This window comes from Oncorhynchus kisutch, linkage group LG3 (genome assembly GCF_002021735.2).
Source record: "Oncorhynchus kisutch isolate 150728-3 linkage group LG3, Okis_V2, whole genome shotgun sequence".
Lineage (NCBI taxonomy): Eukaryota > Metazoa > Chordata > Actinopteri > Salmoniformes > Salmonidae > Oncorhynchus > Oncorhynchus kisutch.
Window position 1 is genome coordinate 59,975,038 of NC_034176.2, and position 16,138 is coordinate 59,991,175.

Genomic DNA, 16,138 nt, shown 5'->3' on the forward strand with positions numbered 1-16,138 from the left:
TCCCCATTATCCCAATTGTTATATACAGGATATACAATGAGTGTATAAAACATTAAGAACACCTTCCTAATATTGAGTTGCCCCCCCCCCCTTTACCTTCAGAAATGAGGCATGGACTCTACAAAGTGTCGAAAGAGTTTCTCAGGGATGCTGGCCCATGTTGACACAAATGCTTCCCACAGTTGTGTCAAGTTGGCTGGATGTCCTTCTTGATACACACGGGAAACTGTTGAGTGTGAAAATCCCAGCAGCATTGCAGTTCTTGACACATTCAAACCGGTGCACCTGGCACCTACCACCATACCCCGTTCAAAGGCACGTAAGTCATTTGTCTTGCCCATTCACATTCTGAATGTCACACATACACAATCCATGTCTCAATTGTCTCAAGGATAAAAATAAATATTTAATCTACATGGATTAAAGTCGATGACAATTTAAGTGACAATTTAACAGTATGTCAAGGAAAGAGTAGGTGTTCCTAATGTTTTGTGAACTCAGTGTGTGTTTAAACTGTACCAGTCAAAAGTTTGGACACGCCTACTCATTACTGGGATTTTCTTTATTTTAACTTCTACATTGTAGAATGATAGTGAAGACATCAAAATAATGAAATAACACATATGGAATCACAAAATGTTTTTTATATTTGAGATTCTTCAAAGTAGCCACCCTTTGCCTTGATGACAGCTTTGCACACTCTTTGCATTTTCTTAACCAGCTTCATGAGGTAGTCACCTGGAATGCATTTCAATTAACAGGTGTGCCTTGTTAAAAGTTAATCTGTATAATTTCTTTCCATCTTAATGCGTTTGAGCCAATCAGATGTGTTATGACAAGGTAGGGGTGGTAAACAGAAGATTGCCTTATTTGGTAAAAGACCAAGTCCATATTATGGCAAGAACAGCTCAAATAAGCAAAGCGAAATGACAGTCCATCATTACTTTAAGACATGAAGGCCAGTCAATCCGTAAAATTTCATGAGTGTCTGCAATTGCAGTCGCAAAAACCATCAAGCGCTATGATAAAACTGGCTCTCATGAGCACCATCACAGGAAAGGAAGACCCAGAGTTACCTCTGCTGCAGAGGATAAGTTCATTAGTTACCAGCAGTGGTGGAAAAAGTACTCAATTGTCATACTTGAGTAAAAGTTAAGATACCTTAATAGAAAATGACTCAAGCAAAAGTGAAAGTCACCCAGTAAATAGTAAAGTAAAGTAAAGTGCAGATACCCCCAAAAAACTACATGAGTAGTAATGTTTTGTTCTTAAGTACTTTACACAGCTGGTTGCCAGCCTCAGAAATTGCAGCCAAATAAATGCTTCATAAAGTTCACATTTTATTTTTATTTAACCCTTATTTAACTAGGAAAGTCAGTTAAGAACAAATTCTTATTTACAATGACGACCTACTAAAAGGCATCCTGCGGGGACTGGGCTGGGATTTTAAAAATATATATATAAATAAATAAATATTGGACAAAACACTACATGAAGAGAGACCTACGACATGGCAGCAATACATGACAACCCAGCATAGTTCTCGTTGTCTGGTCCTCTCTACATATTCGTCGCCAAACCCACTGGCTCCAGGTCATTAACAAGGCTTTGCTAGGTAATGCTCCTCCTTATCTCAGCTCACTGGTCATCATAGCAACACAACACCCACTCATTTGACTTCTGGCGCCTACAGATACGGCCGCCTCACTTTGCATTCCTAGGAAACTGTGCAGTATTTTGTTTTTTTAAGTGTTATTTCTTACATTGGTACCCCAGGTAATCTTAGGTTTCATTACATACAGTCGGGAGGAACTACTGAATATAAGAGCAACGTCAACTCACCATCATTACGACCAGGAATATGACTTTCCCGAGGTGGATCCTGTGTTCTGCCTTCCACCCAGGACAATGGATCGGATCCCAGCCGGCGACCCAAAACAACGACGTCGTAAAAGAGGCAAATGATTATCGAGATGTGGTGTGATCATAACAACATACAGGAACTCAAGTCCTTCTGTTCACCTGACTTAGAATTCCTCACAATCAAATGTTGACCGCATTATCTACCAAGGGAATTCTCTTCAATTATAATCACAGCCGTATATATTCCCCCCCAAGCAGACACATCGATGGCCCTGAACGAACTTTATTTGACTCTATGCAAACTGGAAACCACATATCCTGAGGCTGCATTCATTGTAGCTGGGGATTTTAACAAGGCTAATCTGAAAACAAGACTCCCTAAATTGTGTCAACATATCGATTGCGCAACCAGGGCTGGTAAAACCCTAGGTCAAGCAGGTTTTCCTACTTACAAAGCATGTAGAGGACTGTCATTTTTATCATAGGTACACTTCAACTGTGAGAGACGGAATCTAAAACAAAAATCCAGAAAATCACATTGTATGATTTTTAAGTAATTAATTTGCATTTTATTGCATGACATAAGTATTTCATACATCAGAAAAGCAGAACTTAATATTTGGTACAGAAACTTTTGTTTGCAATTACATTTCCTGTAGTTCTTGACCAGGTTTGCACACACTGCAGGAGGGATTTTGACCCACTCCTCCATACAGACCTTCTCCAGATCCTTCAGGTTTCGGGGCTGTCGCTGGGCAATACGGACTTTAAGCTCCCTCCAAATATTTTCTATTGGGTTCAGGTCTGGAGACTGGCTAGGCCACTCCAGGACCTTGAGATGCTTCTTACGGAGCCACTCCTTAGTTGCCCTGGCTGTGTGTTTCAGGTCGTTGTCATGCTGGAAGACCCAGCCACGACCCATCTTCAATGCTCTTACTGAGGAAAGGAGGTTGTTGGCCAAGATCTCGCGATACATGGCCCCATCCATCCTCCCCTCAATACGGTGCAGTCGTCCTGTCCCCTTTGCAGAAAAGCATCCCCAAAGAATGATGTTTACACCTTTTATTGCATGACATACAGTAAGTTTTTGATACATCATTGGGATGGTGTTCTTGGGGTTGTACTCATCCTTCTTCTTCCTCCAAACACGGCAAGTCGAGTTTAGACCAAAAAGCTCTATTTTTGTCTCATCAGACCACATGACCTTCTCCCATTCCTCCTCTGGATCATCTAGATGGTCATTGGCAAACTTCAGACGGGCCTGGACATGCGTTGGCTTGAGCAGGGGGACCTTGCGTGCGCTGCAGTATTTTAATCCATGACGGCGTAGTGTGTTACTAATGGTTTTCTTTACTAATGGTTTTCTTTGAGACGGTGGTCCCAGCGCTCTTCAGGTCACTGACCAGGTCCTGCTGTGTAGTTGTAGGCTGATCCCTCACCTTCCTCATGATCATTGATGCCCCACGAGGTGAGATCTTGCATGGAGCCCCAGACCGAGGGTGATTGACCGTCATCTTGAACTTCTTCCATTTCCTAATAATTGCGCCAACAGTTGTTGCCTTCTCACCAAGCTGCTTGCCTATTGTCCTGTAGCCCATCCCAGCCTTGTGCAGGTCTACAATTTATCCCTGATGTCCTTACACAGCTCTCTAGTCTTGGCCATTGTGGAGAGGTTGGAGTCTGCTTGACTGAGTGTGTGGACAGGAGTCTTTTATACAGGAAACAAGTTCAAACAGGTGCAGTTAATACAGGTAATGAGTGGCTTCTTAAAGAAAAACTTACAGGTCTGTGAGAGCCGGAATTCTTACTGGTTGGTAGGTGATCAAATACTTATGCCATGCAATAAAATGCTAATGAATTACTTAAAATCATACAATGTGATTTTCTGGATTTTTGTTTTAGATTCCGTCTCTCACAGTTGAAGTGTACCTATGATAAAAATTGCAGACCTCTACATGCTTTGTAAGTAGGAAAACCTGCAAAATCGGCAGTGTATCAAATACTTGTTCTCCCCACTGTATATACTGTACTCTATATAATCTACTGCATCTTTATGTAATACATGTATAACTAGCCACTTTAAACTATGCCACTTTGTTTACATACCCTACATTACTCATCTCATATGTATATACTGTACTCTATACCATCTACTGCATCTTGCCTATACCGTTCTGTACCATCACTCATTCATATATCTTTATGTACATATTCTTTATCCCTTTACACTTGTGTGTATAAGGTAGTAGTTTTGGAATTGTTAGGTTAGATTACTAATTGATTATTACTGCATTGTCTGAACTAGAAGCACAAGCATTTCGCTACACTCGCATTAACATCTGCTAACCATGTGTATGTGACAAATAAATTTGATTTGATTTGAACCGTAGCACGCTCTCGGGCAGGTATATTTCACTGGTCATCCCCAAAGCCAACACTTCTTTTGGCCGCCTTTTTTTCCAGTTCTCTGGAACAATGACTGGAACGAATTGCAAAAATCACTGAAGTTGGAGACTTATATCTCCCTCACTAACTTTAAATGTCAGCTGTCAGAGCAGATTACCGATCACTGCAGCTGTACATAGCCCATCTGTAAGTAGCTCATCCAACCAACTACCTACCTCATTCCCATATTTGGTTTTGTTTTTATGCTCTTTTGCACACCAGTATTTCTACTTGCACATCCTCATCTGCACATATATCACTCCAGTGTACATTGCTAAATTGTAATTACTTTGCCACTATTGGCTATTTATTGCCTTCCCTCTTTACTTCATTTGCACACACTGTATACAGATTTTCTATTGTGTTATTGAATGTATGTTTGTTTACCCCATGTGTAACTCTGTGTTGTTGTTTTTGTCGCACTGCTTTGCTTTATCTTGGCCAGGTCGCAGTTGTAAATGAGAACTTGTTATCAACTGGCCTACCTGGTTAAATAAAGGTGAAATAAAGAAATACATTTTTTTAAATAGTAGCAACACAATATGACAACAACATGGTAGCTACAACATGGCAGCAGCACAACATGGTAGCAGCACAAAACATGGTACAACCATTATTGCACAAAGACAACAGCATAAAGGGCAAGAAGGTAGAGATAACAATACCTCAGGCAAAGCAGCCACAACTGTCAGTAAGAGTGTCCATGAATGAGTCTTTGAATGAAGAGATTGCAAGAAACTGTCCAGTTTGAAAGTTTTTTGCAGCTAGTTCCAGTCGCTAGCTGCAGCGAACTGAAAAGACAAGCGACCCAGGGATGTATGTGCTTTGGGGACCTTTAACAGAATGTGACTGGCAGAACGGGTGTTGTATGTGGAGGATGAGGGCTGCAGTAGGTATCTCAGATAGGGGGGAGTGAGGCCTTATTAATAAGGTTTAAAAATAAGCATCAAAAAGTGGGTCTTGCAATGGGTATACAGAGATGACCAGTTTACAGAGGAGTATAAAGTGCAGTGATGTATCCTATAAGGTGGCAAATCTGATGGCTGAATGGTAAAGAACATATTGCCGCTCGAGAGCACCCTTACCTGCCGATCTATAAATGAAATCTCCGTAATCTAACATGGGTAGGATGGTCATCTGAATCATGGTTAGTTAGGCTGCTGGGGTGGAAGAGGAGTGATTATGATAGAGGAAACCAAGTCTAGATTTAACCTTAGCCTGAAGCTTTTATATTTGCTAAGAGAAGGACAGTGCACCGTGTAGCCATACTCAAAAGTAGTTGTATGAGGTGACTACCTCAATCTCTAAACCCTCAGAGGTAGTAATCACACCGGTGGGGAGAGGGGCATTCTTCTTACCAAACCACATGACTTTTGTTTTGGAGGTGTTCAGAACAAGGTTAAAACCACTTACAGATAGGGGGCAGTATTTCCACTTTGGATGAATTGCGTGCCCATAGTGAACTGCATCAAAATCTGTCCTAAATTGCTAATATATGCATATTATTATTAATATTGGATAGAAAACACTCTGAAGTTTTTTAAACTGTTTGAATTATGTCTGTGAGTATAACAGAACTCACAGGGCAGGCAATCTTCTAAACAAGTTTTGAAATCCTTCCTTCCCAACAAGTTATGGATCTGGAAACACTTCCTACGTCTTCCACTAGATGTCCTCATTCAGTAGATAGTGTAATGGAGCATTTGCTGTGAACTTTGACCTAATGGGAAGGAAAGTAGTCGGTGTCGCAAAAGAATGCCATGGCTGTTCCAATCAGCCCCAGATGAAAATGAATGATCCGGTTGGAATGCTATTGGATATATATGATTATAACATCCTGAAGATTGATTCTGCACTTAGTTTGACCAGTTTCTTCGACCTGTAATATGTCTTTTGGAAGTTTTGGAAGTTTTCATGCAAAGTTATCCTGGACCAGAAGTCATTTTTTGGCCATGTGAGCTGAAAGTGATAGCAAATGCTGCTAATTGGACACTAGAATTGAACATTATAAAACAAAACGAGTTATTGTTGAACTAGGACTCCTTGCACTACATTCTGATGAAAGATCATCAAAGGTAAGGGAATATTTATGTTGTAATTTTGTATTTCTGTTGACTCCAACACGGCGGAGAAATATTGTTACGTCTGAGCGCCGTCTCAGATTATTGCAATGTTAGGCTTTTTCCAAAACGTTTTAAAGAAATGTGACACAGCGGTTGCATTAAGAACCAGTGTATCTTTAATTATATGTAGAACATGTATCTTTAGTCAAAGTTTATGATGATTATTTCTGTTATCTGGCGTAGCTTTCTATAATTCCTCCGGATATTTTGGAGGATTTTCTGAACATGGCGTCAATGTAAACCGAGATTTATGGATATAAAATGCATATTATCGAACAAAACATAGATGTACTGTGTAACATGTCATATGACTGTCATCTGATGAAGATTTTCAAGAGGTTAGTGATTGATTTTTTTTATCCTGCTTTTGTGATTTTTATCTTTTGCTGGAAAATGGCTACGTTTTTTCTTTGGTTTGGTGGTGGTCTAACATAAATATATGTTGTGTTTTCGCCATAAAACATTTTAAAATTTGACACGCTGGGTAGATGAACAGGGTGTTTATCTTTCATTTGAGGTATTGGACTTGTTAATGTGTGGAGGTTAAATATTTCTAAAGAATATTTTTGCATTCCCTGCGCCAGCTTTTCAGCTGAACGGGGGGATGGAGTTCCTGTAGGGGGACCCCTCGCCTCAACAGGTTCTTCTTGGTGACAGGGGGCAGTATTTTCACGTCCGGATGAAATGCATGCCAAATTCAACTGCCTGCTACTCATCCCCAGAAGATAAGATATGCATATTATTAGATTTGGATAGAAAACACTCTGAAGTTTCTTAAACTGTTTGAATCGTGTCTGTGTATAACAGGCAGGCGAAACCCTGAGGACAAACCATTCAGATTATTTTTTTTGAGGTCACTCTCTTTTCATGACCAGAAAGGTAGCGTCAGTTTTGTTTTCTTCCTGTATTGAACACAGATCATCCCGTCTTCAATTTTAGCGATTATTTACTTTAAAAATACCTAAAGTGGTATTACAAAAGTAGTTTGAAATGTTTTGGCAAAGTTTACAAGTAACTTTTGAGATATTTTGTAGTCACATTGCACAAGTTGGAACCGGTGTTTTTCTGGATCAAACGCGCCAAATAAATTTACATTTTGGATATATATATCGTCAGAATTAATTGAACAAAAGGACAATTTGTGATGTTTATGGGACATATTGGAGTGCCAAGAAAAGAAGCTTGTCAAAGGTAAGGCATGATTTATATTTTTATTTCTGCATCTTGTGTCACGCCTGCAGGGTTGAAATATGTTTTCTCTCTTTGATTACGGTGGTGCTAGCCTCAGATAATAGCATTGTTTGCTTTCACCGAAAAGCATTTATGAAATCTGACATGTTGGCTGGATTCACAACACGTGTAGCTCTATTTTGGTATTTTACATGTGTGATTTCACGAAAGTTAGATTTTTATAGTAATTTATTTGAATTTGGCGCTCTGCATGTTCACTGGCTTTTGGCCAGGTGGGAAGCTAGCGTTCCACATATCCCAGAGAGGTTAAATAAAGGATGCACTGTGGCTGCAATAGGAACCTCCCCAGAGAGGAGAGTCAAGTTAAGGTCAGAGATATGCTTGGTGATGATAAGGGCAGCAACCTTAAAACTTCTTAGGGATCAAATCCCGTTAACAGGATCGATTTGACAACATCCGGGGAAATGGCAGAGCACCAAATTCAAGTTAAATTATTATAAATATTTAACTTTCATACAATCACAAGTGCAATACACAAAATCAAAGCTTTACTTCTTGTTAATCCAGCCACAGTGATTTCAAAAAGGCTTTACGGCGAAAGCTAACCATGCAATTATCTGAGGACAGCACCCCATCAAACAAACACATGACAATCATATTTCAACCTGCCAGGCGCTACACAAAACTCAGAAATAACTATAAGAAATAACTATATAATTCATGCCTTACCTTTGAAGAGCTTATTCTGTTGGCACCCCAATATGTCCCATAAACATCAGAAATTGTCAATTTTGTTCGATAAATTCCATTGTTATATCTCCAAAATGTCAATTTTGAGAAAAACACCGGTTCCAACTCTCCCAACATGACTACACATTATCTAATAAGTTACCTGTAAACTTTGACCAAACATTTCAAAAAACTCAAGGGCTTTGACATCTCTCACTTCACACTTCAGTGCTAATTGATCAGATCTGTTCTGTTCTAGCAAACTTGGTAGCCCTAACTTAGCAGTCAACCTTATAAAGTAAAATATATCATTGTAATGTATTTTTCTTCTTGGGTTCAAAAGTAGGTTCAGACTAAACATTACTACCTCAATTCTAGGTTGGATGGAGATTTCAGGTTTCTAGTGCTTCTTTTGCTGGTCGATGGTTTGCCAGAGCATTTGCTGTATAGACTTTGGAAAAAATGATATTTTTAAGTATGAATTCTTCCCAGGTAATTTTGTCCAAAATCAGGCTGTAGGTTTGGAGATTTGATTTGGAGTGAATGTTATGTCGTGGAGGGTAATATCCTGTAAATGTCCTCGCAGATAAACTTGGATTTTTCGAACTCTAAATCTACAGTACCAGTCAAAAGTTTAAACACGCCTACTCATTCAAGGGTTTTTCTTTATTTGTACTATTTTCTACATTGTAGAATGATAGTGAAGACATTAAATAACACATGTGGAATCATGTAGTAGCCAAAAAAGTGCTAAACAAATCAAAATATATTTTATATTTGAGATTCTTCAAAGTAGCCACCCTTTAACTTGATGACAGCTTTGCACACTCTTGGCATTCTCTCAATGAGCTTCACCTGGAAAGCAAAATTGTCATATTTGGACTCATCAGACCAAAGGACAGATTTGCACCGGTCGAATGTCCATTTCTCGTGTTTCTTGGCCCAAGGAAGTAACTTCTTCTGATTTATGTCCTTTAGTAGTGGTTTCTTTGCAGAAATTCTACCATGAAGGCCTGATTCATGCAGTCTACACTGAACTGTTGATGTTGAGATGTGTCTGTTACTTGAAATCTGTGAAGAATTTATTTGGGCAATTCCATGCGAGAAATTGCCAAGAAACTGAAGATCTTGTACAACGCTGTGTACTCCGCCCTTTACAGAACAGTGCAAACTGGCTCTCACAACTGAGCAATAGGACAAGTACATTAGGGTCTAGATTTAGATATGTTACTCTAAGTGCGGAAAGCTTAAATATATTTACCATCACATTCATCTGTTTCTCAAACTAGACACTTTAATGTACTTGTCCTCTTGCTCAGTTGTGCACTGGGGCCTCCCATTTCTCAGAACAAGAATAGACTGACGAGTTTCAGAAGAAAGTTCTTTCTTCTGGCCACTTTGAGTGTGTAATCGAACCAACAAATGCTGATGCTCCAGATACTCAACTCGTCAAAAGAAGGCCAGTTTTTTTGCTTCTTTCATCAGCACTACAGTTTTCAGCTGTGCTAACATAATTGCTAAATGGTTTTCAAATGATCAATTAGCCTTTTAAAATGATCAACTTGGATTAGCTAACACAACGTGCCATTGGAACACAGGAGTGATGGTTGCTGATAATTGGCCTCTAATTGCCGATGTAGATATTCCATAAAAAAATCTGCCATTTCCAGCTATAATAGTCATTTACAACATTAACAATGTCTACACTGTATTTCTAATAGATTTGATGTTATTTTAATGGACAAAACAATGTGCTTTTCTTTCAAAAACAAGGACATTTCTAAGTGATCCCAAGTGCTTTTTAACGGTGGTATATATGCTTTTTAATGGTGGTCTATATATATATATATATATATATATATATATATATATATATATATATACACACTGTATATACCACTGTTAAAAAGCTTGGGATCACTTAGAAATGTCCTTGTTTTTGAAAGAAAAGCACATTGTTTTTTCCAATGTTTTTTCCATTAAAATAACATCAAATCTATATATGGATATTGGCTGTACCTTTTTACTGATGCAGTTGTATGTGATAGAAAATAAAGACAATAAACCCAATTTTGCCATTCCATCACCCCAAACTTCCTGACCTGGAACAGCAAGTTTGTTGTTCTCTATAGCATTGATACTGCTAGATACAAGGTCATGGATATTGCAAATGTCTACTGATACGGTTTCCTTATGTTGTGCCAATATAATTAAATTATGGACAACTATGATGATGTTCCAGTATTAAGTATTACACTGGTCAGCTTCCAAGGTTGTAAAGTTTCGATACGTATCCAATTTAGATTTTTTGTGTTGGTAATGCTGCCCAAGTCTTAGAATTTGATTGTCCAGGACATGTGTTACAGAAATTAAATGTTTAAATATCTTCAAGTTCAACAAACTTCTTTGTACTCAAGTGCAAAGTGAACATTGACGAAAGGGCACAAAGAACAAAGAGGTTTGAAGAAACTGTGATGCAAATGTACATTTGCTATATTTACGGGTATCTTTTCAATTAATCCAGAAAGTGTGTGCACCTCAGATCCCATCATTCTTTCGGTCACTGATACTGGCTCTCGCAGAGAAAAGCCACTGCAGCCAAAGTAGCCAGATAGTTTTCATGTGGCTCACTGTAGAAGTGACAGCAGTGCACAGTCCAAACTACAGGACATCCAGGTTCAGCCGTGCTATCCGCCAACAGAGGTGCTAATTAATGCTAATTACACGAGTGGGTCAATTTCGCACTCCACAGTGCATGATCAGCCCCACTATATTACAACATTACCAATAACCACAACCCTGCTCTTAAAAATAGATTCAATCAAAACATTCACATTAAATAATAAATTAAATTTGACTGTGACGATAGGTAAAATGCTCTTAATCATATAATGAATGCTACAATTATAATGTGGTCAATTTAAACTTAGTCTTGGCATTTGAAGACGTAGCAACCAACTACTACAAACAGTATTTTTTGATGTTGTGAGACGTCTATATATTGTAAACACTAATTAACTGCTTAACATGAAACCACATTACAGCACTGGCCTAGGTGTCTGCTGTGACTGCACTGACTATGAATGAGCCTTTTCATATTTAGTAATAACATCCATCCTGTGATTGGATCTGTGCCCACATCCGGTGAAATCCGGTCACAGTAGGCAGGATCTAGTAATATCACCTTCCCGAGTTGGGCTATGAGGCATTCTGGTCATTATAATGCCAAGTGTAAAGAAACCGGGAATAGACAGAATGGTATTGATGGTAATGATAATATCAGTATAAATGTGGTTTATGGACAGTCAGACAGAAGAGTCATGACAAAGGTCATGAAGACAGATAATGCAAAACAAAATGCAAAAACAGACTATATAATTAAGCTGCAGACTAACATATTCTTACATTTGCATGTGTTGCAGGCTTTAATGATAGAAGGCAGCACTTTTGGCAACGTAGTTACAGTTTCCCCACACCATCAGGAGCCACAAGACAGTATTTAAACTCAGTAGAGAACATGTGCAAGGTTGTCACCAGAGGGGCACTTCCATTACGTGACAAAAGTGGAAAGATAATTAGATTTGCTGTTTAGTTAAGCAGCCTGTGTCAGACCTGCAGAAAAAACATAACTGTGACTGGAGGAACTGGGACTTCATGAACCGTGACTGCAAATGAGCCGGTTGGTCTGCCGGGGTCACACATGTTGGATTCACTTTTCTTGCGGAGTGTGTCAAAACTTTAATAAATATGAATCAAGGAGACAAACTTCATTTCTAAATAAACTGAACAAAAATATAAACACAGAATGCAACAATTTCAAATATTTTACTGAGTTACAGTTCATATAAGGAAATCAGTCAATTGAAACAAATTCATTAGGCCCTAATCTATGGATTTCACATAACTGTGCAGGGACGAAGCCATGGGAGGGCCTGGGAAGGCATTGGCCAAACCACTTGGGAGCCAGACCCACTCACTGGGGAGCCAGGACCTGCCAATCAAAATGAGTTTTTCCCAACAAAATTGCTTTTTTAGACAGAAATACTACTCAGTTTCATCAGCCGGTCTCAGACGATCACGCAGGTGAAGAAGCCGGATGTGGAGGTTCTGGGCTGGCAAGGTTACTTGTGATCTGCGATTGTGAAACCGGTTGGACGTACTGCTAAATTCTCTAAAATTACGTTAGAAGCAGCTTATGGTAGAGAAATGAACATAGCATTTTCTGGCAAAAGCTCTGGGGGACATTCCTGCAGTCAGTGTGCATAAAATTTGAGAGAAATAAGCTTTTTGTGCATATGGAACATTTCTGTGGTATTTTATTTCAACTCATGAAACATGGGACCAACACTTTACATGTTGCGTTTATATTTTTGTTCAGTATAATTTCCAGTAAAGTATACTAGTGAGTGCACAATGTGGACCACACTACACATGTACATTACATATGTGGTGTTCGGGTCCACTGGACCTGAGGGTAATAAAAGTGTGGATTAGTGTGTGTGTAGGTGAAAACAAGTAAAAATGAAACCAAAAGGTTTGCTGCATGCCTTCACTCTGTCTTCCTCCTCCCTGGGCTTGCTGTTTCAACATAGCACAAATAACCTGTCTGTCTCTCTGCCTGTCTGCCTGTCTACAGCTTTTCTCGCAACTCTTTACCCTTTGTATTGTGTGAAACTACACAAGGTCTTGCGGATCCTGCACAATGTTATTACAATACATTACTTAGATACATTATTTTGATACATTCTAGAACAATTCAGTGTTTTCCCACACTCTACCCCAGTCACGTGCAAATTGGGGGAGGGACACAATAAATAAAAAGCTTTTGCATGTGTGGCTCCTTACCATAATCAATCAGTATGGCAAAAATAATCTTTGCTCAGAGGGCGTTAGAACTATTTTCCGCAGAGAGAGAAGCTAGTGTGGATGGAGCGTCTTCCACTTAGAATTTTCCGAATATGAGGATCATGTCTCTATCAACTCGGAGTCTGACAGTGAGTTAGAAGAAGAAGATGAGATTGACCCTCAGCCAGCCCCAGGACCAGCCCGTCAACAACCAGCCCATCAGCAGCCTACAGGAGGAGCAATATGGATGTCAAAAAATTGTGAAATTGAATGGTCCTCTTCCCCAAGGAATGGCTGCCAATGTGATAAGGATGCAACCAGGGCCGACGCGGATGGTGGTTACTCATGTTAAGGACATAAAGTCTTCTTTTGAACTGCTCATCCCAGACACCATCCAGAAAATCATTCTGGACTGCACTAATTTGGTGGGAAGGTGTGTTTTTTGAGGGAGATGGAAGGCGATGGACCAAACTAATTTACATGCAAACATTGGGGTTCTTATCCTTGCTGGTGTTCTCAGATCTATTGGGGAATCCACAGAATCCCTGTGGGATGCAGAAACTGGCAGAGAACTTTTCCATGCAAAAATGTCTCTGAAAAATGTCCACATTATTTCCAGGATTATCCGCTTCGATATCCGAGACCCCAGACCAGATCGGCGGCAGAGAGACAAGCTAGCTGCAATCGGGTCAGTGTTGTACAAGTGGGTGGACCGCTTTCCCCTGTTTTACAACCCTGAGCCCAGCGTTACTGTTGATGAGCAGTTTATGACATTTAGGGGCCACTGCCCCTTCAGGCTGTACATACCGTCTTAACAGGCTAAATATAGAATCAAGATTTGGGCTGCCTGTGATGCTGCTTCATCATATATGTGGAACTTGCAAGTGTATACAGGGCAGCCAGATGGAGGAGCCCCTGAGAAGAACCACGGGATGCGGGTTGTCCTGGATGTGACACAGGGTCTCCGTGGCAACAACATCACATGCGATAACTTTTTTTATTCACACAAGCTGGGACTGGAGCTCCTCAAGAGGAAGCTGAGGATGGTAGGAACAGTACAAAAAAAAAGTCAGAGTCCCACCTCAGCTGTTGAATACATGGAACAGGCCTATTCCTCTAAGTTTGTGTTCACGGTAGACATGTCCCTAGTGTCCTACGTGCCAAAGAAAAGCAAAAATGTGGTACTCATGAGTACTCTATATAGGGATGGGAGAATCTGTGACCAGGAACATCAAAAACCAGAAATCATAATGGATTACAATGCCACAAAAGAAGGGGTGGACAATTTAGACAAGCTGGTGACTGGCTATAGCTGCAAAAGAAGAACCCTACGCTGGTCACTTGTGATATTCTTCAATATCTTGGACATCTCGGAGTACAACACATTTGTCATCTGGATAGCATTGAACCCAGATTGGAGCTCTTTCTCGAGACCCCAGCTTCCGCAGCCATCGTGAGGAGGATTCAGGAGGAGGATGCTGGTGCCCCATCCGCCCGACCCACAGAACCAACAACTCCAACACCCGAAGTACGTGTGAGCGATGTTGTTGCATGCGTGTGTGTTCTAGGGCATGTTCTAGGGCTGTATGTAAAATGTGTCCTCCCAATATGTTCAATTCAAAGCAATAAATATCAGTTGTGATGAAAACCTTGTTTAATTTATAATTGTTCAAGATAAACATGATTTATTCCACCCATGAATGGATTATAATCGATTTTTGTTTTAAAGGCAGCACTTTTGGCAACGTAGTTACGGTTTCCAAGTTAAAGCCTTCTCCTCTCTCACTCCTCTTTTGTTTTAAAATCACATTCTATCCGAAAATACTAATAGCGCTTGTATTGATAAATGTGATCTAGCAGAGGAAAATGGCAAATATTAACAATGTATGCTGCCTATATTGCTTGTAATTGATATAAGTCCACATCTAAGTAAATTGTTATGGCTGTATTGTTTTTAAAAACACTAATGTTGTGGGTCCATCAGACCCGCGAACATTGGGTGAATAACAAAAACATGAACACCACACAAGTGCTAATGGTGAACTTCTACAGTATATCCACATTTCTAACTGCCCATGAAGTATATGGGATTCAAATAAATAAAGACAGGAATAAATGATCCCCCCCCACTCTCTTTCTGTGTAACAATATAGAAATTAATTCAAGCACAGTCAGTAATCGACAAGATCAAGTTATTTTGTTATTCATGAAGAGTCGTTACAATATCAGATAAGATTGAACTCTAATCTTTCAGCAGGATTAACCACAAGAGAAGCTGATTCTCAAAATAAATCTATCTGTTTAAGAAGATGTGAGTAAAAAAGGGAAAATTGCAATGCCTCTAAGCCTTTCTTTTGTTTGTTAACACAATGAGGGACAGACTATTATTACTATATAACACACAGTTATACAATGGAATTCAATTGAATTAATATAATCAAGGACCATTTATTCCATGAGAAACCTTTTTACATGAGTAGGTAACTTTCCGAGTATATAGTTTACTTTTTAAAATAAATATATTTGTGTTATTCCTTGATCTCCACGTTGTCTCCCTCTTTGTTACGGATTGCGAGCCAGTTCATGACACCAGGATAATGGTCTAATGCCTCCCATCAAAATGAGCTGGCCCAAGCAAGCACAGGTTACACCTGAAGCATGAGGACTTGCAGCAAGTGGTTAACTTCATCAACAACTATGCAGAGGATAATGAAATAGTGTTACCAGGACGACACCCAGTACACAAACACTTTGGTGGAAAGCTGCTGCCATCCCATGTGACAAAAGCAGCAGTGTGGTGCCTCTACAAGGAATCGATGACAACACTTGGTATGTAAAGCATAAACAACACATTTTGATTATTTAATTGACCTACATCATGATTGGCACTACTTTTATTGATTTCACATTATTTCTGTATTTTCCAGAGGTATGTGTAGTCG